Source organism: Ambystoma mexicanum, chromosome 11 (assembly GCF_040938575.1).
Source record: "Ambystoma mexicanum isolate Mex_15411 chromosome 11, UKY_AmexF1_1, whole genome shotgun sequence".
Lineage (NCBI taxonomy): Eukaryota > Metazoa > Chordata > Amphibia > Caudata > Ambystomatidae > Ambystoma > Ambystoma mexicanum.
In genome coordinates this window covers 374,314,804-374,342,736 of record NC_090934.1, presented here as the reverse complement: position 1 = coordinate 374,342,736, position 27,933 = coordinate 374,314,804, and positions in this window count along the sequence as shown.

Sequence of the window (27,933 nt, the reverse complement as noted above, 5' to 3'; positions counted from 1 at the left end):
AACCCAGATTTCACACTGGGAATGGTAAGCAGAGTGTATAAGAGGTGGAAAGACACTAGATGATATGATATGATATGATATGGCATTTGTAACGTGCCTATACACAAGTGTTTCAAGGCGCGACACAAGTGTTTCAAGGCGCTTTGTCAGAAAATACAAGATATGTACCAAGGCCTGACACTTTGAACATTTGAGGAGTGCACTCGGGATCTAGGGATAGGGGAAAAAGATAGGTTTCAATATAACCAACTGAAGCATTGGTTGACCAACCCCCTAATTAGAACGTCCCCCACAAGACAGCCAACTCCTTTTGTGGAATATGTTATGACTCATTCAGGATCAAGGAGTTTGGTGTCCACTCTCTACAGATTTCTTAACGAACAGGAAGAGAAAGTACATTGGAACTACATGACAAAATGGGGAAACAATGGGGTAAACTATTACAGAAGGGTACTGGGGATAAATTTGGGGAGTCATCCCAAAGCTGACATGCTCCATTCTGATGAGGGAAATGTGGATTCAAGTTCTTTATCAATGGCACTACACACTGGATAAGTTACATGCTATATATCCATCAGTCTCAGAGAATTGCTGGAGAGGATATAGTACAGTGGGGAGCTGGGGGCCCATTTGGTGGGACTGCCCGGTGTTGCAACCCTTTTGGGAAGAGGTCAAAAAGTAGATGCAGGGGATGTTTCAAGGGGTTGTGCGAATGGAGAAGAGGGTGTGGATGTGCGGTATGTGTGACCCGAAGTCAAGGGTATATACTAATTCCCAGAAGCAGTGTATTGTGACCCTAATAATAGCAGTATGGTTGGCAATAGCTCAAAGATGGAAACAGAAATGGACCCCCATGGGTCAGGAGTGGCTTCAAAAGGTATGGGGTGTGGTGGCAATGGAATGGGTCACATACAAGCTACAAGGGGATCATGAAGTCTTTCGACAGGACTGTGGCTTGGTTTTGACATTCTTACAAAGTGACTATATTCTGCTAAGGTGTCCACACAAAATATGAATTTTCAACATTTTGGGAATCCTTGGTGAACATTCAGTAGTCAAATGTTGTGGACGCTCTCTGACAGCAAGGGGAAGGGGAGGGGCGAGAATATGTTGCATAATTTGATTTTGGTTGGAAAACCAATAAAAAGATTTTGAAATTTAAAAAAAGAAATGCCAAAAAGCATGTCATGTAGGGTACAGTCCGAAAGGAAGTCCAGGTAACGTGTTTTGCACCGGAAAAGTGCTTGTTCACATATCTGACAAATCCACTATATACTGCCACATGTTCATTTACAGTCCACACACTCCCAATCAACTCACTCCATTCACACTCTCTTTTTATTGTTTTCTCCCGCAAAGGTGCACTTACATATATGCATTCTCTCAAGCTCATCTGATGCAGGGTCCCACCAACAGCAGCGGCCCACTCCAAGGAGCAAGCAGGCCTTCTGGCAACACGACACCTGCAAACCTCTTCAAGTCATTTATGGGGGACTGGTCACTGAAGATGGGTGTTGCACCCCAGGATGCACGGCTGTGACACCCCTTTCCTTACGGATAGTGTGGGATCACATCAGGGTCATCAATTTGTGAAGAGATAGTAACCCAAAACCCATGCAGCAAAAATAATCCAAGAGACCGAATGATCACTGCACCGTTTTGCAAAGTAAAACAAGGTTTATTACATGCAAAAAGGTCTCATGCGGTCCCGTAGAACCTAACCGACATGGAGCTTGTCACGCCCCAAGAAGTTACAGGTTATACAGCAGAAAACTGCAAATGAGCATACATAGGTTACATTATCCCACCTCCTTTATTTTCTACTACCTACAGAACATGCTAATATCCCGATATATTCCCTGGACTGATTGGCCACACCTTACCTAAACCCATTCCCCTATTCACGTGGCCCACTACATCGTCACTATTAAATCCAGGTACGGATTGGCTACTAAGTAAATTGTCATGTTATGTTATGTTATGTTATGTTATGTGATGTTATTGGGCATTTGTATAGCGCCTTTTATCATTGGTATGACTCCAAAGTGCTCGGAGACCGTAGTCCAGGTCAGCTGAGAGAGTAGTGCAGTAACGTGCTTGGGTGCATTTGTTATGTGTACAGCCAGGGTGGATTAAGTGGTGTGTGACTGCGATCTAGTAATAGGTGTGGTACAGTGGTTGCGTGGGGTCAGTAGAATGTGGGTAGCAAGGCAAGTTGGACTTGGGTAGCTGCATTCTGGTGGCACAATTTGCGAAAGAGATCATGTGTCCGGCTTGGCCGATTTTCGAGGGGTAAAGCTGCATTCTGAAGTCTGGTGAGGTGATCATGCGGGTGTATAAGTTAAGCGAGGAGTATAGCTGGATTTTATGGTTTGTTGGAGCAGAGAGAAGAGTTAGCATATTGTTGTGTTTGAGTGTTTGTGTGGATTTGAGGGCAGGTCTGTTCCTGACGAGTTCCCAGTGCCTGTCGAGGGGATGGGATCTCCCTTTAGATTCGGCTATTAGGCTAGTCCTCCCTGTGTCTTGTTGGGTCTGCAATTGCTTATTAGCATTGTCTGTTGGATGATGACAAAATTGATACAACAATAAATCGTGATCATCACGTGATATGCACCTCTCCGATCCAGACAAGGTCAAAGTAAAATTGGTGAGGCTAACTCTGCTTTCATAAGACAATGGGCCTTCTCATTATACCAGATGCCGCGGTGCACACAAACTGCACCACCGGACCTTGTACTGAATTTACTGGTATCACCTCTGCTCCTATTATCCCAAATCTCGGAACGTTCCAGACACGGTTCCCCCTTATCTCCTTCAGACCCTAGGTGTCCAGTAATGACATGACCAGGGCAGTAATCTTGAGTCTAAATTTCAGGGATTTATTTGCTTTTGGTTATGCATCTACTTGTAATTTAAATGGGATGACAACTCTTTAGGTAAGGGCAGTAGTACTCTAAATCTTTGCGTAAACCTCATGCCCTATTCTCATGAATTTGTCCTTCAAGAGGCGCAACCCTACATGTCCTCCCCACAGCTAACATTCCATTCCCATCATTCAAGCCCTGCAGCTGGATACAATTAGCGTTTATCTGTCCACCGGAGGTGCCGCTGGCCTCGGCTTCTCTCCTAGGGGACGGAAAAGGGATTTGTCTTGGGACTAAGCTAAACAGAGCTATAGCTTCACATCAAGGCCTGCGTCCTATTCTGTTAATTGTGTACTAAGCCTTAAAATCTAATATGGCGGCACTCCTTCCATGTTAAGATGCAAACCTCGCTGCTGCCAAAGTACCTTTCTGACTCCATTTTCCACCTGCTTCAGCTTTTCTTCGCACCTCACTGAAAAACTTAAGTTTGTATTCAACTCCTAAACACAGGGCCTATAACACTGCCCTATCTATAACCTCTGCAACTGCAACATTAATATATTTGTTGCTCCTTTTGTGTTGCCATAAGTAGGTATCTAATAGGTGTCAAAACAAACTCCAAGTGATATGTGTAAAACTAACTCCAAGTGATGCTGCATAAAGCTCACCCCGCTCACACTGTGGTACGTGCTAATAGGTTTTTCTTAGCCTGAACTGTTTTGCCTAGCTGGGAACCTGTAAGTGCATACCAACACTTTACCAGTCTTTCAGGTCACTTCACAGTTTCTCAATTGACCAATGGGACCATCAACTTCCTGGCAAAGCAACTACACGTGCTCTTGTACACAAAAAGTAAGATGGATGTAGGGGGCAAAGTGTGGGATGAAATTAATACAGCTATTGCAGTGTATATTGTGTTTAGGGGCCTATTTCTCAGTTATGTTATGTTATGTTATGTTGCTTTATACCGTGCACCAATACCACCCGAGGGCAGTCTCCAGGCACTCACGTGGCTCTGCAAGGAAGAGGATGTGGTTGGTTAGAGAGGGAAGAATTATAAAATAGGTCCAGAAGCAGGAGAAACTGGCATCTGTGTGTGCTGGCTTGCTGGTGGTAGGTTGTGTGCACTGGCTTGTTGTATCTGTACAGGTAAGGTTCTGTACAGGTAAGGTCCAATGTCTGGAATGTTTTCTGTGTGGCTGTTTGTTGTGTTGGGGTGTGCCTGTGTGTTTTATGTGTAGATTGGCAGGTGTTAAAGGTTGTGCGCACTGGCTTGTTGTGTCTGTATGGGTGAGGTCAAGTGTCCAGGTTTGTTTGTTGTAAGTGTGTGTTGCTTGTGTTGGGTGTGTGTTCAAGTATAGGTTGGCTAGCCCAGTGGGCATTGTAAGGAACTCATGGTGGCAACAGTAAAGACAGACACAAGTGATCACAACCCAAGGGTGTTCATTGAACAATGAATGCAGGATGGAAAAACGCCTAACCTAAACCTAAATCTAAGATGGGAGCAAGCGTCGACGATCAAATAAAAAATAAGGCAGTCCTAGTGGCATGTCAGATAAAAGGGGCTATACTAAGCAAAACCTATTTCCAAGTCCTTACAACTAATTATAGAAAGAGTATGGGATAGGGTTTCAATAAAGAAAGAAGTGTTCTCAAATCATAAGTCGAGATGTGATTGCCAGGGGTCTCCTTCCCCACATTTTCCGCATGGGACAAGGTGGGATTGTGGAGCACAGCACATGCTCAAGCTTTCTCAGCACGAGTTGACAGTTCCGTTCCAGCTATCGGGTTCTTCGATGGTAAATTCTCTTTTAATTAAAAAGTCTCTTGCCTTCGAGGGTCTGATGCATTCCACAATAAGCAAACAAACAAAAAGTTATTTTCCACAGTTTAATGTTGGGTGATGGCGTAACCCCTGGGTCCCCCTCTTCCCGACTCCGACCCCTCACGTATCTTATTCAACCAATCAATTGAACAGTTCCTTTCTCAATGAACTTTGGGTGATAGCTTTTCACCCCTGGATCTCCCTCAACCGGGTTTGGGCCCACTTGACAAGGGTAACAATTCACTTCCCGACAGATCCCAACCCCCACCAAACTATGAACAGAAATAATCTAAGGAAGACACTCCATGACATCATACCGAACGACCTACCGAGAGATAGCAAGGACAGTAAAGTCCGAACACATAGCCAGATCAAGATGAAAGTACTAGGATGACTCATTAATAGCACTCTGTCCCTTAACCCCACCCATGCTCCTACAGACCCATGTCACAATAGATGGCAAGGAAATAGAGAAAACCCAACACCTACCCCCAACACTAGAGTAGGGAAATAGACACACCCAACCATATTATACAGAGCTCATTAGGCTACAGCTGGTAGCACCTACGCTATCACACACTACAGTCAGACGGACAATAAAGTAAATCAACAACAACCCCACCCACAGGAACACAGCACAAATGGAAGAAGATGTAGCACAATCTGGACACAAACCCCACTAACCCAATTTTCAAATCTCTGCATACCCAACCCACTCAAAAACTCACACAACCAATTCTCGCCCAGCAAACCGCACGCAATTTATTACGCTGCATAAACAACCAACAAACAACACATAAACAGCACCTACAGCACACAAGGTCTCGCCAAGTCCGATACTCGCACAAAAGCTCAGCGCCCACTGTATATTGAACTAACACCGCCAACAGCACACCATGTCTCCCACTCTCCTATTCTACCTCCGCCTGACTAACCTATCTGCCTCCTCCTTTGTTAACAGATCCGCCAGAGGACCTTGGCACCAACTCCGTTGGTGATGGTGCACTATATAAATATCTTTAACATAGCATAACATAACTTCCCCTGGTCTTCCAATACCTGTTATATTCACAAGTCTTAATGTATTTTTAAACAGTACTTCAAGCTTCGTTCCTGATTGATGGCTTCCTTCTTCCGGGTTCGCTCTCGCCAACTTTTACAACACACTTTTCATGCGCTCATTTCACCAAGCAGGATTAATTTCCCCTTGCTTCTCAATCAAACACTTTCGATGGTACAGAGGATTTAACAAGACCACTTTGACCTCTTTTTGCCCCTACCCAAGAGCTTCTGGTTCTTGTAGTTTCTACCACTGGGTAATCACCCAGAGTTTCCTGCCTGAGCACCCATGTCGTGCTGGACTTCTCTGTTGCTGGTTTCCACCCTCTTTCCTCAATCATATCTTTAAGTTCAAATTTGCTTTGGCTACTTTTCATTCAACACAGCTCGGTTTCTTATCGATTCTCCTCTCAACTCACTGGCTGTGATGAACCGCTTGCCTTTCTTTATCTTTGGAGTCAAGGTTGGTACCGCCGAGCCCAGGGTCCTTCCCCGGCTTGGTTATCAGCGGAGGAGAGTCTTGTATACTGTAGACATCTGCTGCAACACTCGCTGGTCATTGTTCGTGGTCCTATGTTGCCGTCCTTCGCCTCCTTGTGAACTGCCATGCTGAGTAGCTCTCACGTCGTGCGGTCTGCTTTGCTCGTCTTGTGCTCTGGTGCTCCACCTTTTATCCCTGTGGGGAAGGGAAAGGGCCGTCAGGTGTTTGTGATTCTAGTCAATTGCCTGACTTTGCCTGACCCTTGTATTGGGACATGTCAGGTAAACGGCTCTGGTGTTAGTCCGTTGTTTTCTGTGTTGTGTGAAAGTGTTTTGTAGGAAAAGGGGGTCAGTGTTTTGGAATATCCTACATGGTAGGATGGGAAAAGGTGTTGAAAGAAAGGGGATACTGCATCTTGCCCGTCTGTGTCCAGGTGATCTTCCCTCACTGGTCCATGCCCAGGGACTGGATCCAATAGTGATGGCCGTGTCCTGGCCACCTGGATGACAGATCCCCGGGACTAGCTAGGGAGACACCTTCAGGTTTCTCACAGCGTGTATAGTGTTTGGGTGGTGTGTTTGAGGAAGTAGAAGCAGGGTGGTTAGTGCTTTGGCTACTCTCGAAATTCTTCTATGTGGCTAATCGACACTGTCCTATCTGTTGTGACAAATGACTAATCTCCATAATTCTATCTAAGTGTGACACATGGCTAAACTTCACATTTCAATCTAAGTGTGACGCATGGCTAAACTTCACAATTCTATCTAAGTCTGATGCATGGTTAATCTTCATATTTCACTCTGAACGTGAGGCATGGCTAAACTTCACGTTTCAATTCAAGTGTGACTGTTTATGTCGGCTCCAGGAAGCCACTGGGCTAATCACCGAGGCACAGCTTAAAAACAGTGATGCTAACATTGGCGAGCTTAAGATAATTCTTGCCCTAATGTCTACTACAAAGGGTGTATTTAACAAACTCACTTTGAACATTACAATGTTGGGGGCTGCTTCAGAGTAGGACTTTTCCAGTGCTGAAGTCCAACACTTCATGAAGGACCAGCTACTAAGCATCCATGATGTGTGGCACCGATCCTGGCCGTGTGAGCCTGGAATACCAGCAGAACTTTGGCTATGGATATGATTATGAAAGCACGGCAGCTGGAGATGCCGATAAATGCTGTGCACCATTAACGCGAAGGGTGCAATCAACAGCATGTGGCCCAGGCAAATCAGAATGTCCCAGGTCATTAGGCAGATTTCAAATTGGACTGGGTGACACACTGATCTATGGGATATACGCCCTCCAGGACACCTAGTGCATTATCTGATGAGCAACCTGAGAATAACCCCACATATCTGGTTAGGGTTAGGCACCAATTGATTATTATGGCCGAGCCTTCCTCCACAGCTCCAATGCTTTAGCAAGGTAGTTAAAGAGCACCTTTTTGTTATTTGACAACCAGATATTTTGGGAAGGGTCTGCTATAGATACTACACCGTTCTGTTCACTGTCAACAACAGCTGCATTCACATGACAGGTATACCCTGAGACATACATTTCTTGCTTAATCCCAGTACTAAATTACACACCCTTGTTTGGCTAGCAGAAAAGGCCAGGGTAGTAGGTCTAAAACCAGAATAAATGTTGAATTGGACACAATTGACTATGCATAGATTTGAAAATCTCTTGAAGGTATTGTCCCAGGTGCAAAGGACTGAAGAAGTAAGAAAGGAACTGTATGAATACAAAACAGTATTCATTAAGAGAAAACAAGTGTTTCAAATCTCACACCAGCATGCCATTTTATGCACTCCTTCTGAACTATTATGTTTAGCATATATGTAGCATTTTGTGTAGTATCTTAAACTGCAAATCCTTACCACTGCCTTAAGCCTAATGATATTCCATTTCCTTATCATGTGTTTTATTATGCCATTGGAGATTAATACATTGTGGGAACACTGTCAATGTTTATGTCTCTATGGACACCAAAACTGTGCAAACAGGTGTTTTCTATTGTAGTATTCTAGTATTAGGATTGATAGTGATAATGACCACCAACCAGAACAATTCACAACCACCAACTATGCTAGAAGCTCCAGCAAGATACCAGGACTGCACAGGAAAAGACTAGAAGGAACAAGAGGGAAAACAACACCTTCACTTCATATATCACCAAAACTCTAGGGCACCTACAGCAATTGCAACAAGATACAGAAGAGGAACTGGATGATGCCATGAACCCAGTACGTAACCTAGCACATCTACTCAATGATGAAACTGACCCTACTGAGCACACCTCACATCCTGAGAGCAACAATGAAACCCACCAACAAGACCACCATATGACGAAACCAACAACAAAACAAAGCACTTTAAAAAAAATACACAGCAATCTAATCAACGCAAAATCAATGTCCAAACATGCTACAGAGATCTACGATCTACTCTACAACGGTGGAATAGACATCTTATTCATCACAGAAACCTGGTTAGATGACAACTTTAAAGTCACACAGCTGTCTACCCGACAACTTCAAATGCACACAGGTAAACAGAAAAGAAAAAAGAGGAGGAGGACTTGCAATAGCCTACAATGAACACCTGAAAATAAAAACAGCGACCCCTGAACATAGAAAGTGTGAATACCTCATCCTTCACCTGGTAGCTAACTCAAAAACAAACCTCACATTAATACTCATCTATAGACCACCGACCTATGACGCAACCTTCATAGACACCTTCATAGAAGCCATCACAAATGTAGCCAACAAACACAACCACCTGATGATCCTCGGGGACTTCAACCTGTGGTTTGAAGAAGAGTACGCAAACTTTCAAAAATCACTAATAAAGCAACTGGAGACAATCAAACTACGCCAGATGGTAAAAGTAGCGACACATACAGCAGGACACACTAGAGACGCAATCTTAAACCAACAAACATCTGATCTCTACTGCGCCACCATTACAAATAATATGGAGAAACCACCTCATCATACCATTCTTGATCCAACTTCCAGTTAAAGCACCCACACAGCCCCAAAAGCTCCCTGTGATCTGGAAAAGAAACTGGAATACCATCAAAAGAAGTAACTTAAAACTGGAATCCTCAAAACCATCAACCGCAAGCCTGGACGGAACCGACCTAGGTGAAAAAAGCAAATCTAATCGAGAAATGGATTGCTGAGACAATGGGAGTCATTACGAGGTTGGAGGTAATGGAAAAACGATGCCGCTAAAGGATTATCGGCATCGCATACCGCTCCGGGCGATTCCGACCTAAGACCCCGGTATTAGAGGTACCGTTAATAACGGTGCCTCTAATAGCGGCATGTGCGCGGACACGCGGCCCATCATGCCGGCAATACTGGCATGTCGCTAATGGGAGGACATCACAAGTCAGGCGGACATGCAAATACCGGCATCATGGAGGCGCTAATAGGGGATACCGGCATGCCGGCAATACCGGCATCGTGAACCAACTGTAAAATGCCATGTGCAGTGTTCCCAACTGCCACAGGTACACACAAACAGCACATGTGGAGGCAATGGAGTCTGGGCCAGCACAAAAGGAGCACACCCACACACCACACCGCTTCCCACATAAAAATGGTTCCAATAGTAGTAGCAATACTGGGGATGGAGGACATGCTTGCATTGCTACACCAACAGCAACAACAACAACAGCAGGCACCACAGAGGAGACGCATGAGGAGAAGGAGGGTGAAACATGCCCAGCATGCCCCACCAGTGCAGCCAGTGGTACCACGCAGGCAGCCCCCAATCCCTCGCATCAGAGCCAGTCCATTCAACCTAACCCCTGAGCAGATCCACACCCTGTATCGTCTGGACCGGGGCACCATCACCACCATTGTGGACATGATACACGACGACATTGTCAGCCTCCCCCCTCTACTGAAGGTAGTGTTGGTGCTCCACTTCCTTGCCACAGGCACCTACCAGCACACAGTGGGGCACATGCATGGCATATCACAACCCTTATTTTCTTGCATTCTGAACCAAGTGCTGGATGTCCTCCTGAAGCACACAAGGGACTACATATCCCTACCACGGACTCCCTAGGAGATCTCTGATGCAAAGGTTGGCTTCCATGCACTGGCAGGCATGCCAAATTGTATAGGTGCCCTCGACTGCACCCACGTGGAGTTGGTGGTCCCGCATGCCATGGAGGTGGTGTACCGCAACCGCAAGCAATACCACTCCATCAATGTGCAGATGGTATGTGACACCAGCAAGACCATCACACATTGTTATGCCCAATATCCCGGATCAACTCATGACTCAATGGTCCTGTGGAACTCCACACTACTACGCTACATGGAGCGACATGCAGGACGACGTGCCTGGCTGCTTGGTAAATTCCATGACAAGCACATGGCACTGAAATGGGTGGAGAGATGCACACACCACCATGGTGTCAATGTTGATGTGACAGCACGATGTGCACATCACTAAACACTATGCCCCAAAGCATCCCAAACAGAACATGACAACCAAATCCCATAGGAATGAAATAAGGTGGACACCTATCACAACATGCCAAACAGTAAACCACCCCACATCCTAGAACACGTGCACCATTCATCAGCAGATCTCACCCTCCGTAACACCATCCAGCAACATGCAGTGAATATGCACTATGTTGCTGTCTCCAGCTAATCAACACATAGGACAAGCATCCATGGGAGTGCATTGAACAAAACCACCAAGGGAATCCACTGTCTGTCACAGGGCCGGCACAACCACAGAAGTGCAGCATGTCAACATGGAAAGAATCAGCACTGAATGCCTAATATTGCAGAGCCTACTGCCAACGCTCCCTGTCAAAAAATCTCACATAACACAACATATCACAAATTTGACACAAACACAGCTGTATGCATCCACAATGCATGGCCAACATGAAGGCAGTGCACACTGTGTATCATCTTGAAGATGCAACCCACACCATTAGTCCATGTCACAGGACACATTGCGGGCATACAAATGGTGTGCATACAACCAGGGACATGTGCATGTGACCAACAATAATCTGCAGGCATGTGTGACTAGTACAGCTGTCCATCATGAATCGACTGACATATACCTTTTTTTGCCTCCCATGCAGGTGATAGTGGCTATCCCTTGAAGCCATGGCTCCTCACCCTGAAACCAACAGAACAGGCACAAGGAGGACTACAATCATTCCCACAGCCGTACCCGTGTGGTCATTGAGCAGACCTTTGGCCTGTTGAAGGCACTGTTTCACTGCCTTAGCCGGTCGAGTGGGGCACTCCTCTACAGGCATGAGAAGGTGGCCAAGATCATCATGGCATGTGTCATGCTGCACAACATGTGTATCCGATGGAACGTGCCCCTGCCCCGTGACATTGAACTGCCACCACCTGGTGATGATGAAGGGGATGATCTTCCCCAGAGAGGCAGTGTTCTCACACCACTCCTGCCTTGCTTGGGCATTGTCAGTAACAAATTGTCTCACCAAGGCAGTAAGCTCCTACTGCTGCTGCGAAGCTTGCCCTGCCTGCTGCACCCCCGCCGGTACACCAGTAGAGGTGGAGGGTGCTTGCGTGTCTTGCTCAATTTCAATTGGGTCCCCTATGGGACTCATGCCCCCTTGGATGTACTCACCCCAGACTGCTCCAGGGTGGTGTCATGGTCGGAGTCGACTGATTTGAGCTGGGGGGATGGTGCCGAACTTGGTGAGCCAGTGGGGGTCGAAGAGAGGGACGGCATGAGTGATGGTTTGAGAAGCATCATGCATACATTTGTATAATTGCTCATCTACACATTAGAGGGGAATAGGCAGTGGAGTTTGGATGATCACGTTGCTAGCTATATGGGTGGGTAATGCAGGCATCCGTCGGGGTCACTCATGTTGGGGCGGACATATGCTATGTGACATGCATGTCTGTTGTGGCCTGCATGCAGTGTGACTTATGCCATTACAATCTTAGTGTGGTTTGTGTAAGGTCTGGCATTGCCTTGCTGCAGGCATCTTGATGTGTCTGTTCTGCGGACGACGACTAGGCTGGGAATGTGTGTGTATTGGGGCATGGCTTGCCTCTTTAGACAGACACATTGGTGGACTATCATCAGACTCTGCATTACAGTGTTGTTTTAGGACACTCACCTCCTTCCGCTGATGAGGTTGCGCCACACTCCATGTCACCCACGCCTTCAATGGCCTCTACGCCGATCGTGCTGGCACATATCTCCTCCCACTGGGACAGCTTTATCAGAGAACTTGCTCCTCAGCCAGTTGCCATGGCCTGGCTCCTGTTTGCGGCCAGGATATTCCTGACGCTCAGGCGCGGGTAATCCTACCTCTTCCTGACATCCTTAGTTGTGCGTGGGGTGTTGCCAACAGCGCTGACCCTTTGTGCAACTAGTGCCCAGATCTCCTTCTTCCTGATGACTGCCTCCCTCTTGAAGCTCTGAGCAAATACAACGTCCACATTCTCGGCCAGGGTCTCGGCCAGCATGGTGATCTCTTCTTCATTGAAGCGCTCCTTTCGCAGGTGGGAGGCGCCTTTCTTCACTGCCTTGGGCATTTTATACCTGTTGTGGATTGATGTGGGTACACAACAATATACTCCAGATCCTGGGTGCTGAGGATGGCAATGGATTTTGTTTTTAAAGATGGCCGCCGTGCTCTTTCCCGTTCCTGTGCAATGACGCTACTTCCAGTTCCGCTTATTAGCGGTGACTGTTGGTTCATGCCGGTAGTGCTATCTGCAGTTTACATGATGCCGCTAAGGGCCATTTTCGGGACTTTAGCGGCATGCGGGTAATGTCGTTACCGGCATGGCGCAAAGCTCGTGCCCGTGAAGTCGTAATAGCCTTCTATTAGCGGGCTCTTACCTACACGGACACAGTATTTGCTCCATGCCTGTAAGGACAGTTACTTACCTCCAAACTCGTAATGACCCCAAATATTTATTTATTTATTTATGTATTTAATTGGTTTTTATAACGCGCCTCATACCATACCTGAGTTCAGTATCCAAGCAAGGATCCGGGATTCAAGCCTCTTTTGGTCTGTGAGCTTTTGCTTCCAAGACCAGCGCATTGCCCTTGTCCTATCCTTCATTCAGTGCATTCACTGCATCTCCCCGGAAAAACCCTTCATCCCTTCGCAAAAGAGAGCAGAGACAAGATGGTTCAAACCCCACATCAGTATAATGAAGAAAATAAAACATAAAATGGAACTAGTATGGAGGAAAAACTACGACTAGGCAAAAAGACTGAACTATCAAAAACAAATCCGAGCGTACATAAAGGACATTCTCAAAGCAAAAAAGAAATACTACGACAACCGAATCACAATAGCCACCAACACCCTAAAAAGAACTATTCAACATCATAAATGAGATGAGAAACCCACAAGGATGCAACAAAGCACTGGTACCCTAACAAAAACTATGCAACGCCCTTGCAGACCTCTCCAGAATTAAAATCAATGGCATACATCGGATCATACAAAGCAGACCAATCAACCAGACCGTGCACCATGTCCCACTGACCCTGGAACCACAGAACAACCTGCAAAGCTTCACACAAATATCAGTAGAGAGATTCATCAAGCTTGTGAAATTTAGCAACAAAGCAGGCTCCCCAATGAACCCCTGCCCACCAGACATCTATAAATCAATCCTTACACAAGGAATGCCATAGGAATGGCACAGAAACCTCTTCATCGAATCGCTCACAACGGGAAGAGGCAATGTAGAAGGCCTTTCGAACTACAGACCGATATCAAATATTCCCTATGCGGCAAGACTGCTTGAAACCTATGTCTATGAACAAACACTGGAACATGTACAAATACACCAACGGTTGGACCAGGCACAAGTCGGCTTCAGACCTATGAGAGGGGCAGATCAATGCATACACCAACACAAACTCTGCAGTGATACTACTTGACCTCTACGCAGAGTTCAACACAGTCACATCCTAATGAAGAGACTGGAAGAAATAGGGATCACCAACATGGCAGTGCTCTGGATTAAATCATTCCATCTAAAAGAACAGAAAAAGTATGGATGAAACCATTCAAATCCACGCCGTGGGACAACACCTGTAGAGTACTGTAAGGATCCTCCCTATCCCCACTCTTCAACATCTACTTGACTCCACTAATCAACCTCATCTAAGGCATGGCCTCACCTGCCACAACTACGCAGATGACACCCAAATCGACTACAAAATCGAGGATGTACAATAGGAGAACACAATGCTAGTAGACTGTCTGAAATAACTCTACAGATGGATGAACATAAAAAGCCTCAAACTCAACCCAGCCAAGACAGAAATCATGAGCACATCAAAAATACAGGAAAACAACCAATACATCCCATGGCCCACAGTACTAGGAACAGCACCCACACCATCAGAAATAGCCAAAAACCTTGGAATCCTAATCGACAATGAGCTGACTCTAGAACCGCAAGTAAACACAATCATTAAGAATGCTTCTTCCACCTACACATGATCAAAAAGATCCTACCGTTCCTCTCCTTTGCGCACAAAATACTATCCATCATCTCCCTCATCATGTCCAGGATAGACTACACCAACAGCCTACACCTCAGAACGACGGATTATCTACTGAAGAAACTGCAACGTATACAAAACGCAGCGGCCAGACTTCTCCTCAAACTCTCATGAAGGGACCACATTACTCCGGCGCTAAAGATGGTATATTGGCTGCCGTTCAAAAAATCAAATCACATTCAAAACAATGTGCATAACACACAGAGCAATCCACTGCCAAGGAGCAGGATTCCTACAAAAGAAAATCCCCATTTACCAACCGACCAGAATTCTTAGATCCAACAACGACATCCACCTGGAACCTAAACCGTACACAAGGAAAAAACTTGGTGGATCAGCATTCTGTTGCCTAGCTGCAAAAATGTGGAACTGCCTGCTGAGAGAAATACGAAACATGAATGACCATCTAAAATTCAGAAAACTCCTAAAAACATGGCTCTTCAACTCAGAACCAGACAAAAATGAATGAGCCACACCCACACATCACGGAATGAACACACATATCACAAGATGGGGGACTAGATCGTACCACGACAAGTACAGGGAGGTAATGAGAGTTCTGAGTAGGAGGGAGACCTAGGTTCCCATGGAGGGTCCTACCGGAGGCTAATGAGAGAGATGGGAGCATCGTAGGTTGAAGCACAGAGGGCATAAGAGTTGAAGGGGCAAGAGTGGCAACTAAACAGATAAACCACGAGGCCCAGGTGGTCCAAAGGCACAGGGAAAAGGTCCCCTGCCTAGCACACCACAATATGTGACACTGGCAGGTACGCGTACCACTGGAGGCCAAAGTGGACGAGGTACAATGCAGCGTCACCACTAACAAACCCACTAAAAAACTCATCCCTCTGCTCACACCTCTGAAACGCTAAACAAAACACAACCATACCTATATTGCACAACAAACCGCATGAACTACACTACACCGCAACAACGCAAACAAACCACACATAGCCTCGCACAAGAGCACATGACAACTACCGACCGAAAAATCAAACCAAAGCTCAGCGAATGGTGTAAACCAAACTGAAGCTGCCAACAGCACATCACAGCTCTCTTGCACTTTTCCCGCTCAGTCCTACTAAATTACGCTACCCTCTTCCTTTTCAGATTTTGCCAGAGCACCAGGGACCACTAAATATCCTTTAACATAACAAGAACATGAATTTGATAAGGAGATTGGTGTCCTGATAAACAATGTTTTAGGTTGTAATGTAATGGAGTAAATATATGTCTGTCTGCATAATCATTCCCATAAAACTATATTCAGGTAACAGGGTGAGGGACTAGCAATAAACTTGAATTCAAAAACAAATAAAGATGAAGTAATTCTACCTCACTGTGTTGCATTTTAGTGCAAAATGGGGGACTATGCATAATATTTTCTCTAGATTTTAACTAGCAGACTTCTAATGATGTGTGCAATGCCAATACTTTGTTCGACCTATCAAAGCTTCAGCAAACCTCATTCTCGTTACACATAATATACATGTTTGCTTTGTGCTGTGCTTGTTTTCTTTCAAACTTACATTTGCACATGGGCAGAACACTACCAGCAAAATTGCTGTCTAGCAAATTCCCTAGCCAAGTTTTTTTAGGACCATGTGACGAATGAATTAGTTATGCCTGGCTCATACATACATACCATTTAACAACAACTCCATGAACGGACCACCCAACCCATACAATCCATACTTCTACAAACAATCAACCGGAAACAAGGAAAACTGGGGATACTTTTAGAATGGAAAAACATTAACATAACTACAAATAACCGAAGGTGACCTAAAATCCACTAACCACTTCTTTTCTTCCACACAGCCCACACTGCGCACCTAAAACACATACCCAGAGGGCTAGTGAATGAACCCACCAAAACACGCAAGCAGCACTTCACCCTAACCTGTATGGAAATATACCTAGAGCACTCTCCCTATGTGCAGGAATATGTGCGTCCCTGATTTTGCAAAAGTATGCAGAACTAGTTCATAGTTATACCTTTTTTTTTATATGAGACACCTGGCAAGGCAAATGCCTGACTTTTTATGTATTGCCAGGCTCACTAAGTTTTCGCACTGGGAATACTGATCACCAAATAAACAAATTACACAATAATAAGGCAAATGCAGTTTCTACAATTCTGCCCCAAGGCACTTTATAACCTTTCTGCATACTAGAGTAAAAACATGCAGAGAGAAACATCACAATGCATGTTCATTGGATACATGTAAAACACAGGGAAAAAAACATAACCCAGCTTAGAAGAAAATACAGCTTTTACCATCTGTCAGTGCAGTGCATTTATAGGTGCAGTTATTGGCATCAGCCCGCTTGCCATCTACCATCCCAGACAATGATTTTCCTTTTCGCCTCCAGTGAAATGAGCTATTCCCTAGAAAACTTGAAAGAATATGAACTTGATAGAATATATGCATATTTGTATGCGTAACCTTGGAAGTGTGCATGATAAACTTTAGCAGTGCTTCAAAACACTCCTACATTCCCAATTCATTTCTCTTTTCACATGGGCGAACACAGCTTCCTAAGAGCAAATGTGTTTGTGTCTCCTTTTGTTTGTTTGTCCCGATTTGGCACTCCCTGTATTAGGCTATGAGATGCCTGGTTCCCACGGGGGCGCTGGTCTAGTCTGGATTGCTGTGGCCTCTTCTAGCGTGATGCGCAGGACCCGGAACACCGATTGGACAGGACCTCCAAATCGTGCTTGCCTGGCCCGTAGGAATATCCTTATGCAGATGAGAAAGGGGATTAACAGTCTGCAGAATAGTGTGCTAGCTCCCCCTTTCCCCCTTGCCCCTTCGTTCCTCTCTAACTTCCTCCAAACCCCGGTTTAAGCTCACCTTATGGTTTGGAAGGATGAACTCTCCATCCTGCTTCTGGTGCAGGGGCGCGTGTTTGTCCAGTTACTTCACTGGTTTTCAGAATGGCGCTGGCTAAATCCATTTGACTTTCCTGAGCGATGCGCCGTAAGTATGAAAGTTCAAAGTTCAAGCAAGGCCCCCTTTATGTTGTCTTTCTAACCTGTGATCTGTCCTTTATTTCAGGTGCAGAATGAAGGCGATGCGTCGAGGGGTTAAACTGCCGAGGTGAGTAGTGATGAGGACGATCCCTCTAAATGTCATTATCATTCCCCAGAAATGTCTCTTGTCCTTTCCCCATAGGGGCCGGGGTACGGTACCTGCCAACGGGGCGGCGCCGACCCGAAATGTGGAAGAAAAGCCGGTAAGTATTATGGCTGTTAATCAGGCTTTCCTTCTGTGTTCCTTCTGCTCACCTTTTGTTTCTTCCTCTCTCCCCTAGGTGCAGAGATGTGGCGTCCGATGCTGACAGCCGCGATGTAGCCGGGAGATGTCTCGAGGACAGGTGAGTGAAGCGTGGCGCTGCAGCGAGCAACGCAATGCTTTTAAATGGAAGTCTTTCTTCAGGGATGCTGGCGAGAAGATTCCGGATGCAGGTAAGAAGTTTGAAATAGTCCTTGGTTTTCACCTTTCTCTTCTCTTCCTTCCTGCAGGTCTTCCAGGTTCGAGGCGGGAGTGGCTGGAGTCCAGGAGCAGGAGCAGACACGGTGAGCGTTAAGCTGCAGGAAGCAGAACAACGCGAAGCATGAGCTGCTGTCTGGGCGTGGCTTAAATAGCCTCCAAAGAAGTCCCAGGTATGTATCCTTCCCCAACTAGGTATGTATCCTTCCCTGGCCACGCCCGAGTGAAAAAATAGTCCCTATGAAAAAATAGTCCCTTTCAGGTCTCAGGGAGACCTGAAGCGTGCAGCATGGTCTGCATCAGGTAAGTGCACAAAACACCTCCCTTTATGAGCCTGGCGCCTATGGCGCCAGGACTGATGTCCAACATGAGCCTGGCGCCAAAGGCGCCAGGACTGAGTCCAAAGAGCCCCTATAAGGGGCCGCTGGGCTTTTACCCGAGGGCATGATGCCTGCTTCCGGGGGTGCTGGGCCTGGTCTGGTGCTCCGGGGGTAGGCATCATGACACCTACTTTATTAATTCTTGTTTTTATCACTCATACTCACCAACTTCAGCCTGCCAATTTTGCCTGGAAGGCTAAATGCACTTCGCTCACTGGCACTCTCTCCCCCTCTTTCTGTCGCTCTCAGCTGCCTGCAGAGCACAGCAAGGTCTCTTCATCATTCCTCTGCAGCCGGGCTCAGAGTTAGGGAGAATTCTCATTTCTGTGCTAATTCCTTTCAACCTTAGAGACCCCCAGCTCTTTTGCTGGACTTTAGGACTTTTTTAATTTTAACCCTGGAGTGAGTGAGACCGTTTTCCCACTCTCTCATGTGTTTTGACCTGATTTGGATTATGTGTTTCCACTGTTTCTGGAGTCTGACAAACTCTGTAGGCATCTACTTTTTGTATTGTGATACCTGTACCTTCAGTGCAGTGTCACAGGGAAATCCTTCTAGATTTCTCATAAGGTTTAACTACCTTTTCTTGGGTGAACTACAATTCCTAAGAATAGTAAAGTGAAATTGCCTGTACTTACCTTTTCTCTTTGTAGGTCCAGCACACACTATTTTATGTGGATTGCTGGGGGGGGTTACCTAGTAGCCCCTTATCCTACATTGTCATGTAACATGTTTATGTAACCCTTACTAAGTTAAATGGCTGGAGGCAGGGGTTTAATTTGTATGAGCTTTTCTACGGCAGGCTGAACCCTCAGCAGCAGTTGTTAGGGAGAATTCTCTTATAAGGCTAATTTCCCAAACCTAGTGAGTCCCCCAGCAGTTTTGCTGGATTTTTGGGGTTTGTTTTTTCTCCTGCTAAGAGTGTGACTCTTTTACTCCCACTCTTAGGCATGATTTGAGATATGTCTCTGACTATTTGTGTGATTTTGGGCTATGGGGTTTTCTTTTTACTCCATAGGGTATCATCTATTTTTTAGGTGTGTGTTACACAGCACCCTCAGTGCAGTAACACAGGGGTGTCATAGTGACCCCCAAACATAGACTCCATACCCTGGGACTGACTACTGTCTCCCAGGGCATGTAAAGTCACCATTGACTTTACTAGTCCTACATTGTGAACAGAACCAGTACAAACCATCATATTGTGGAAGTACTGGATGGGGTTAATTATATTGCCTCTGGGTCTGTTTTCAAGGGGGCACTGTCCAGTCCCCCCTTGTCGAGTTTCTAGCTGGTGGCAGTGGTTACCACGCAAAATATTCCACCAGAATATTCTCTATGGGATTTTCCCATTGATTTTAAACGCACCACTTTTTGGTGCAATGTTAAAGATACCGCCGGTTTATTTATTTAATATTAAATGAACGGTTGGGTCTTTTTGCCAGAATTCTTTTCTAAAATGGCGTTCGTGTCCGTCTCTGTAACTCTGACCAAGGTCGAGCCCTTTGTTCCACTTTTTGGCGGGCTTCTCCGGAGAAGCCCTCCAAATGGTGCCACTCTGTCTGGGTTCCACAGGATGGGTGGGGAGGGGAATTGGCACCCTGGACTGCATTGCCTTTGCAACTCAAGTCGCACTCTGTTCTGATTGGGCCAGTGGTGAGCCAACCGGCTCACCACTTAGCATGTTTGAGTGACAGCTAGGCTGTTGAATGGGGGTTTTTCTGCATAAAAGCAGGGCCTTTGGGACTAGAACTTGAGAAGTTGCCACAGGATCTAAGAATCCGAAGAGGGAAGAAGCTGATCCATCTGCAACGACGACACCACCGGTGAACCCCTGCTGCAACTACCTCACCACTTTCCCGAAGACAAGAGAAAATCTTCTGCTGGACGAGTATTCTTCCTCTGAGCTGGTGGGACCAACCAGTTTGTCCTTTTCACCTTCCAAAGATGTCTCTTGGTCGAATCGCCTGTGCCAAGCACCCTGGCGGCCGGATAGCCAAGCTTCACCACTTCGACCGCAAATAAAAGGAACGCACCTTTTATTGACAAACTCCAGGGCTGGTTTCATCCCTGTACAGTGCAACGATTCCACGTTTCCTCCACGACGAGATCCTCTCTTCCCCTGGTCGAAACAATGAACTGCAACCACTGCCAGGAACAACTGCCACCGCTGGAGCTTCCTCTCTGTTTAAGGTACTGTGTCCTGCCTGGCCTCCCTTTCTTCAGTTTGCCCAAGGTGACCCGTAAATCCTTGGCTTGCCAACTGGGTTGGCCTCAGACCTTCTAACTTTACCTTCTTGAATCACCCCAACCTCTTTTGAACATTCTGCAAAGACTTTTAGTGCATTTTAAACCGTGTGATCCTGGGCACATTTCGCTTTGCTCCCTTTAAAGTGGGCCTGGCCTATGAACTTTGGCTCTACAGTCTATACTGCCTTTATTCCCTTGCTGAGAACTCCTAAAAGTGTTGGGACCTGTGTTATTTCTATGCTCTGCCTTTTTCTCTCCCTTTAACTGAACTATTGGAGTGCCATCAGGTTATGCGCTCACATCTGTGTTAACAAATCGTGGTGTTTTAATTCTGACTTGTCTAATAGTTACTAAGGGAGGTGTGTATACTTTACTTGACTGTGTTTTAACTTGCTTTCGATATATTGCCTAAAGTGTGTTTTAAATAAATAATTATATACTTTTTTATACAAAGCTCTGGTCAGTGTTTGTTTGCTCTACTGTGTTTTTAGCCCTATTGTGTATGCTCTATATACTGCCCTACTCTTCTCGAGAGAAGTCTGACTGCTCAGCCACAGCTACCAGGTAAATCTGGGTGGTGCAGACTGCTACCAATTGGGTCTACTGCTTACTCCTGTAGTCTTAATCTTTTTGCAGTGTTCCCTAAGGGAACTGCACAGGATTCTTCCGAACAGCAGTACAGCACCCATGGATGACCATTTTGTCAAAATGGGCCCCCACTTATTTTTTTGCAATTTTCTGTTTGTGAGGTCTTACTTGGGTTTTACTCTGTGCGTTGAAACAGATTTGAGCCCTTTGTCTTGCCTTTGGCGGGCTTCAGCCCTGAAGGCCGCTTCTGTCTCCAGAGTGTCTGGAAGGACAGGATGTGAGGGAGAGTGCTGAAACTCTGCTGTCCTTTGTCTCTAGGAATGCTTGAATGCAACAAGTCCTGATTGGCTGGCCTATTAGGACATCCACCCTACTGTGTGATTGACGCCCTAGGCCATGCATGAATGGGAGAAACCTGCTTAAAAGGCAAGGGTTTTGGGACGAGAGGCAGAGTCGACCACTGGGAAAAAGACCTGATGAAGAAACCGTGAACAAAGCTTGCTGCATCCTCCTGGACCTTTGAATTGCGCGGTGAAGATCTGCTGCTGTGCTGAAACTCCTTTTTCAATTCGACGGAGAAGCTCCAGAAGGGACGACTTCTTCCCTTGGGTTAGTGGGACCAACCAACCCTGAGACAAACTACACTGGACCATCTTCCCTGACTGGCTGTACTTCTTTGTTGCTGGAAGAACCCAATGCCACGGGTCGAGTAATCCGTAGTCATGTGAAACGTCTGATGCAGGAACACACCTAGCTAGAAGCTGCAGGAGTCTCCTAAGGACCCTCCGGAAGCAGGATGACCGGAGCTCGAGTCCCCTCACAGAGGGCAGGACCCAAGGAGTGAAGGAAGCCCAACCGGTATTCAAGATCTGCAATGGTGTTATTTGCTAAGCACTGAAACCTCAAAGTGCCACTCAACCGAAAAGAGCCTGCAGCTGGCGACAACCTCCCTAGTACTGCCACAGGAGCCCTCCAGACATACTCCCTCTTGTCCCCACAACTGAGGCTCAGGAGCAAGGGTCTGCACCGCTGTAGCAAGACAGAATCCAGCTGAACTACTCTTCTTCAAACCACAGGTACTGTTTAGGTTTGAGGTACTTACCTCATTGCCGTGTTAGCTGTGCTTTTCTCAGTTGGGAATTGCATTAGCATATATTTAAAGTTGAGTCCAACTTTTTTCTCACAGGCTTAACAGCTTGTGGCCCTACAAGTGATTTTCTAACAAACTCTCTAACTTTGTGGCATACTTTGATTCTAAGAAGTGCCTCAACTCCATGTACTGTTTCCAATTGACTTTAGCTGTCCTGGCTCCCTGAAGACTCTTCTAGCCCATTGACTTTGATATTGTTTGTCCCTCATAGGTGGTAATTTGTTTTAGACTGTTACTTCTGGGAAAGGCTTGTCTAGATTTCATTGGAAGTTTTAGTTGTCCTCACAATTACTGAGAACCTATTCAACCTTTTCCTTCCCTAAACCTTTCCTTTTTGCAACCTCAGAATTTGCAAAATATAACTAGTGGGATATATAAATGCCATTACTTTCCTTGTAAATGAAGTCACCTCAGGGTATAGGATATAGGGATAGGCAATCTGAACCCAGACTATATTTCACTTGCGAGGCTAGGATTAGAGTTGGAGTTCAAATAGCTAAATGTCTAAGCTGAAACCAAACATCAAGAAGTTAAACGAAGGCAGCATGAAATGGACATGAAAAAGATGTCCCTCGATTCTTCTTCCCTTTCACAGTCTTCTCGGTCTACTAGTCCCAAGAGGCCTTGCCTGCCTAAAGAAGCAGTGATTATGTATGAACCTAAGCTTGATGTGTTGGTTTGGCTGGGTACGTTTGAATACACATATGGTCTTAAAGGAATACGTGGGAATAATTTGATTCCATGGCTCATGTCCAGCATCCCCCTGAATGCTTTGATGCTGTTATGGAGTTGGGTGCCTGTGATAGAAAGGATTATGAGTCTGTTAGGCTGGCATTAATAGCCAGATTTGGGAAAACTTCTTCCCAGTACCCTAGGAGGTTTAGGACCCTCAAGAAGGTTGATTTTACCCCTTGGGCTACCTGGGTATGTGAATGTTTGAAAAACTTAGATGGTTGGGTTAAGGGGTACAGAGTACACACCTTTGAAGGAATGAGAAATCTTTTTTTGCTTGAATCTTTTGTTGATGCCTACTCTCCTGAGCTGAGACAGCACTTGGCTGACACAAGGGAAATTGATCCTAAAAAGCTAGCACAAGCTGCTGACCTATGGGTAGCAAACAGGGCAACTCATACAGACTCTGGGGCAACGCGCAAATGGGAAGAGGGGAAGCAGCACAAGAAAGAGGATAAAGAGAGTTCTAATTCCCACCATCCAAAGGAGGGCCACAAACATAGCAAGGGTAAATTCCATGGGAAACCTGGTAGGTCTAGTGAACCCTCTGGTGCGAAATCAGAAGAAGGTCAGCAGAAACCCCCCATTCCAGGGAACATTTGGGAAATTGTTGTATGTGGGCCTATGGTTCATCTGAAAGGGGCTCCCAGATGTAAGGGTAAACCTTCAGGGGTCCACACTGCCTCCTTAATCTTCATCCCTGAGGGAGAAGCACAAATAGCAAGTGCACACTTTCAATTACTGGCTGAAGTCCCCATTGGAGTTCAAGCCAGTGTATCTTTAGTGTCCGTGGGTCTGTGGGAACAACAAAATGTGGATGTCTATAACTCCATTCCAGACAACACCAAAGAAGATTATAAGGACAGTGTTCTTGTAAATGGTCAGGAGACCCCTGCCATCAGAGACAATGGGGCAAGCATTACAGTGGTTGATGAAAGCGTTTTCAAACCTGAGAATGTGGCTAAGGCATCCAAAGGTCCCACTAACCCTGCAGGAGGCCCTATCCAAATGGTTCTTGTTCTGCCAGATCTCATCCAGTGCAATAACATGACTGTTAGCATCCCCATTGGTGTACAGGATGCAGTGCCAGGTGAAAACTCTAGGACTAGTGTCTAGTACTCCCAGGCTTCCCAACAAAAGGAAGCAGGAGCAGACAAGATTGGCTAGAGAAGCAACCTTAAGTGACTCTCAATTTGAGGTTAAGGAGATTTCCAATACCTCCAGTCCACAGGAAGGCCACCCTCTACTTCCAAGATGAGGAGAGAGACAAAGGAGAAATCCAAATTCTTTAGAAAAAGAAAGGTTTGAAACCTAAACCTATTCATAGGACAAGGACATCTACGAGAGGACTGTCCCAGGTCACTCCAGTGACCCCTTCCCCAGCTGATGCTGAATGGGAGGACCAACCAAATTCTGTGGAATCAGCTACTGTTGACAGAGCTGGAAGAAAGCCTTCCCTGCATTGGTGTTCTGGATCTCAGAGACCATCCTGAGCTGCAGCCTTTACATGCTGAAGGTGGACCCTCTAGGGCAGACTTCAGCAGAGGACAAAGAGAGCGCTCCTCTCCAGAAGGTCTGCGCCAGCAGACAGCCTCCCAGCAGGAAGGGCAAGAGCCAGGGAAGCATAGGCGTTACTGGGAGGATGGCCTCCTCTACAGTGAACCTACTGAGTCTACCCCAGGAGACTACAGCAGACTAGTAGGGCCTCAGGAGTTGAGACAGACGTTCCCACAGTTAGCACATGAGATCTCTTTGGCTGGTCACTTGATTGAGTTTCAAGAGGGCCAAAGAGAGGCTATCTCTGTACTTCTACTGGCCTACGATGGGGACTGATGTAGATAAATTATGTAGGAGCTGCCACACTTGTCAGACTTCTGGCAAGAGTGGATCCAAGAATGTGGCACCTTTAGTGCCCCTCCCCGTGGTGGGAGTCCCTTTTCAGAGGGTGGGAATTAACATTGTTGAACCCCTATACCCTCCAACTTCCTCAGGCAACCAATTTATATTGGTTGTGGTAGACCATGCTAACAGGTACCCTGAGGCTATACATATGAGAACTGTCAATGCTCAGGCAGTAGCTAAGGCCCTCCTTGGTATTTTTACCAGGGCAGGTTTTCCTAAGGAAGTCATCTCTGACAGGGGTTCCAATTGTATGTCCCACTAAATACTGACTATGTGGACGAACTGCGGAGTAACATAAAAGTTCTCAACAGCCTACCACCTCCAAACCAATGGATTGGTAGAGAGGTTTAACTGTACTATGAAGAGCATGATAGGTGCTTTAGAGGAACCACTTGGGAGAAAATGGGTCCTTCTACTGCCATGCCTTCTCTTTGCTTAGAGAGAAGTTCCTCAAGCAGGAGTTGGTTTTAGCCCATTTGAACCTCGTTATGGTCATTCAGTCAGAGGCCCTTTGGTCCTGATCAAGGAAGGGTTGGAAATGTCTCCTTCCCTACAGCCAGTGAGGGTCACTGATTATGTGCTGGGCCTTAGGAGGAGGATAGCACTGATGATGACAGAAGCTTCAGAAAACCTGAAAGCAGGTCAGGTTCTGGTCAAGCATTAGCATGACCAGAAGGTCAACACGGTGGAGTTTACTCCAGACCAGCTTGCATTGGTTATGGTACCAACAGGGCAGAGGGCCTTACAGGACAAATGGATTGGACCCTTCAATATTGTAGGCAAGCTTGGAGAGGTCAACTATTTAGTGGACTTGGACAACTCCAAGGAGGCCCCTAGGGTTTATCACACTAACCATCTGAAGGCTCATGTTTCCAGACCAGAACAAGGTGCTTTGCACTTAGCTTCTGATCTAGAGGAGGACAGGACTGAGCCTCTCCCTGATCTCCCCAGGGGACAACTTTCAGATGAGACAGTTGAACGAGTGAAACTCTCTTCAGATTTGACTCTGCAACAACAGGAGGAGTGCAAGGCTATGTTGAATCAGTTTGCCTCCCTGTTTTCACTGACAACAGGCTTGGCCCCTTGGGGCCAGCATGATATTCTAACTGGTGACAGTCTCCCTGTCAAAAGCAGGGGTTACAGAATGTCAGATCAGGTCAGATCTCACATAAAAGAAGTGGTCAGGAAGATGTTTGATCTTGGGGTTATTGAGCTATCTACAAGTCTCTGGGCTAGTCCACTTACACTAGTGCCAAAAGAAGAAACCAAAGAGTTGAGATTCTGTGTGGACTATAGAGCTCTTAATGCAGTCACCACGACTGATGCCCATCCTTTACCCAGGACAGTTAAACTGGTGGACAAACTTGGTTCAGCCAAGTTCCTCAGTACATTTGACCTGACCTCAGGCTATTGGCAAATATCTCTGACAGACCATGCTAAGGAGAACACTGCATTCTCCACACCAGGAGGCTTATACCAGTTTAAGGTTATGCCGTTTGGACATAAGAATGCACCTGCTACATTTCAGAGGATGGTGAATTAAGTTCTGAATGGGTTAGAGGACTTCTGCATGGCATACTTGGATGACATTGCAGTGTTCATCCCCACTTGGGAAGAGCATCTTCACCACCTTGGATATGTTTTACGGGCTCCAGAACAGGCCCATCTGACCATAAAGGCTAGTAAATGTCAAATTGGTCATAGTAAAGTGGTCTACCTTGGACATGGGGTAGGAGGTGAAATAAGGCCATTGAATGTGATCTCCTCACACAAATTCCCCTAGAAGGGCAAGTGTAATGAGGATTGCACTGAGGCTTTTGAAGGACTGAAGAAAGCCCTTTGTCAAGCATCAGTCTTGAGAGCTCCTGATTATAACCAATCCTTCATTGTACAGACAGGTGCTTCTAATACACGGATAGGTGCAATTTTGAGCCAACTAGATGAGAAAGGCAGGGAATACCCTATCTGGTTCATCCGCAAGAAGCTGGAGGACCGTGAGACAAGGTGGGCAACCATAGAACGTGAATGTGTTGCCGTTGTGTGGTCTCTGAAGAAGTTTAGGCCATACTTGTATGGTCCTACTTTAATTATTCAGACAGATCACCAACCCTTGAGATGGTTAATGCAGATGAAGGGGGGAATTCTGATTTCTGCACTAATTATCTTCAACCTTAGAGACCCCCAGCTCTTTTGCTGGATTCTAGGACTTTTTAATTTTAACCCTGGAGTAAGTTAAACCTTTTTCTCACTCTCTGATGCATTTTGACCTGATTTGGATTATATGTGTTCCACTGTTCTTGGAGTCTGACAAACTCTATGGGCATCTACCTTTTTGTATGGTGACACATAGTACATTCAGTGCAGTGTCACAGAGAAATCCTTCTAGATTTCTCAGAAGGTTTAACTACCTTTTCTTGGGTGAACTACAGTTTCCAAGAAAAGTAAAGTTAAATTGGCTTTACTTACCTTTTCTCTTTGTAGGTCCAGCACCCACCATCTATGTGGAGTGATGGGGGGTTACCTTAAAGCCTCTTATCCTACATTCTCATGTAACATTTGTATGTTACCCTCACTAAGTTAAATTGCTGGGGGTAGTGGTTTAACTTTTCCTACCATTGTGCTTTTCT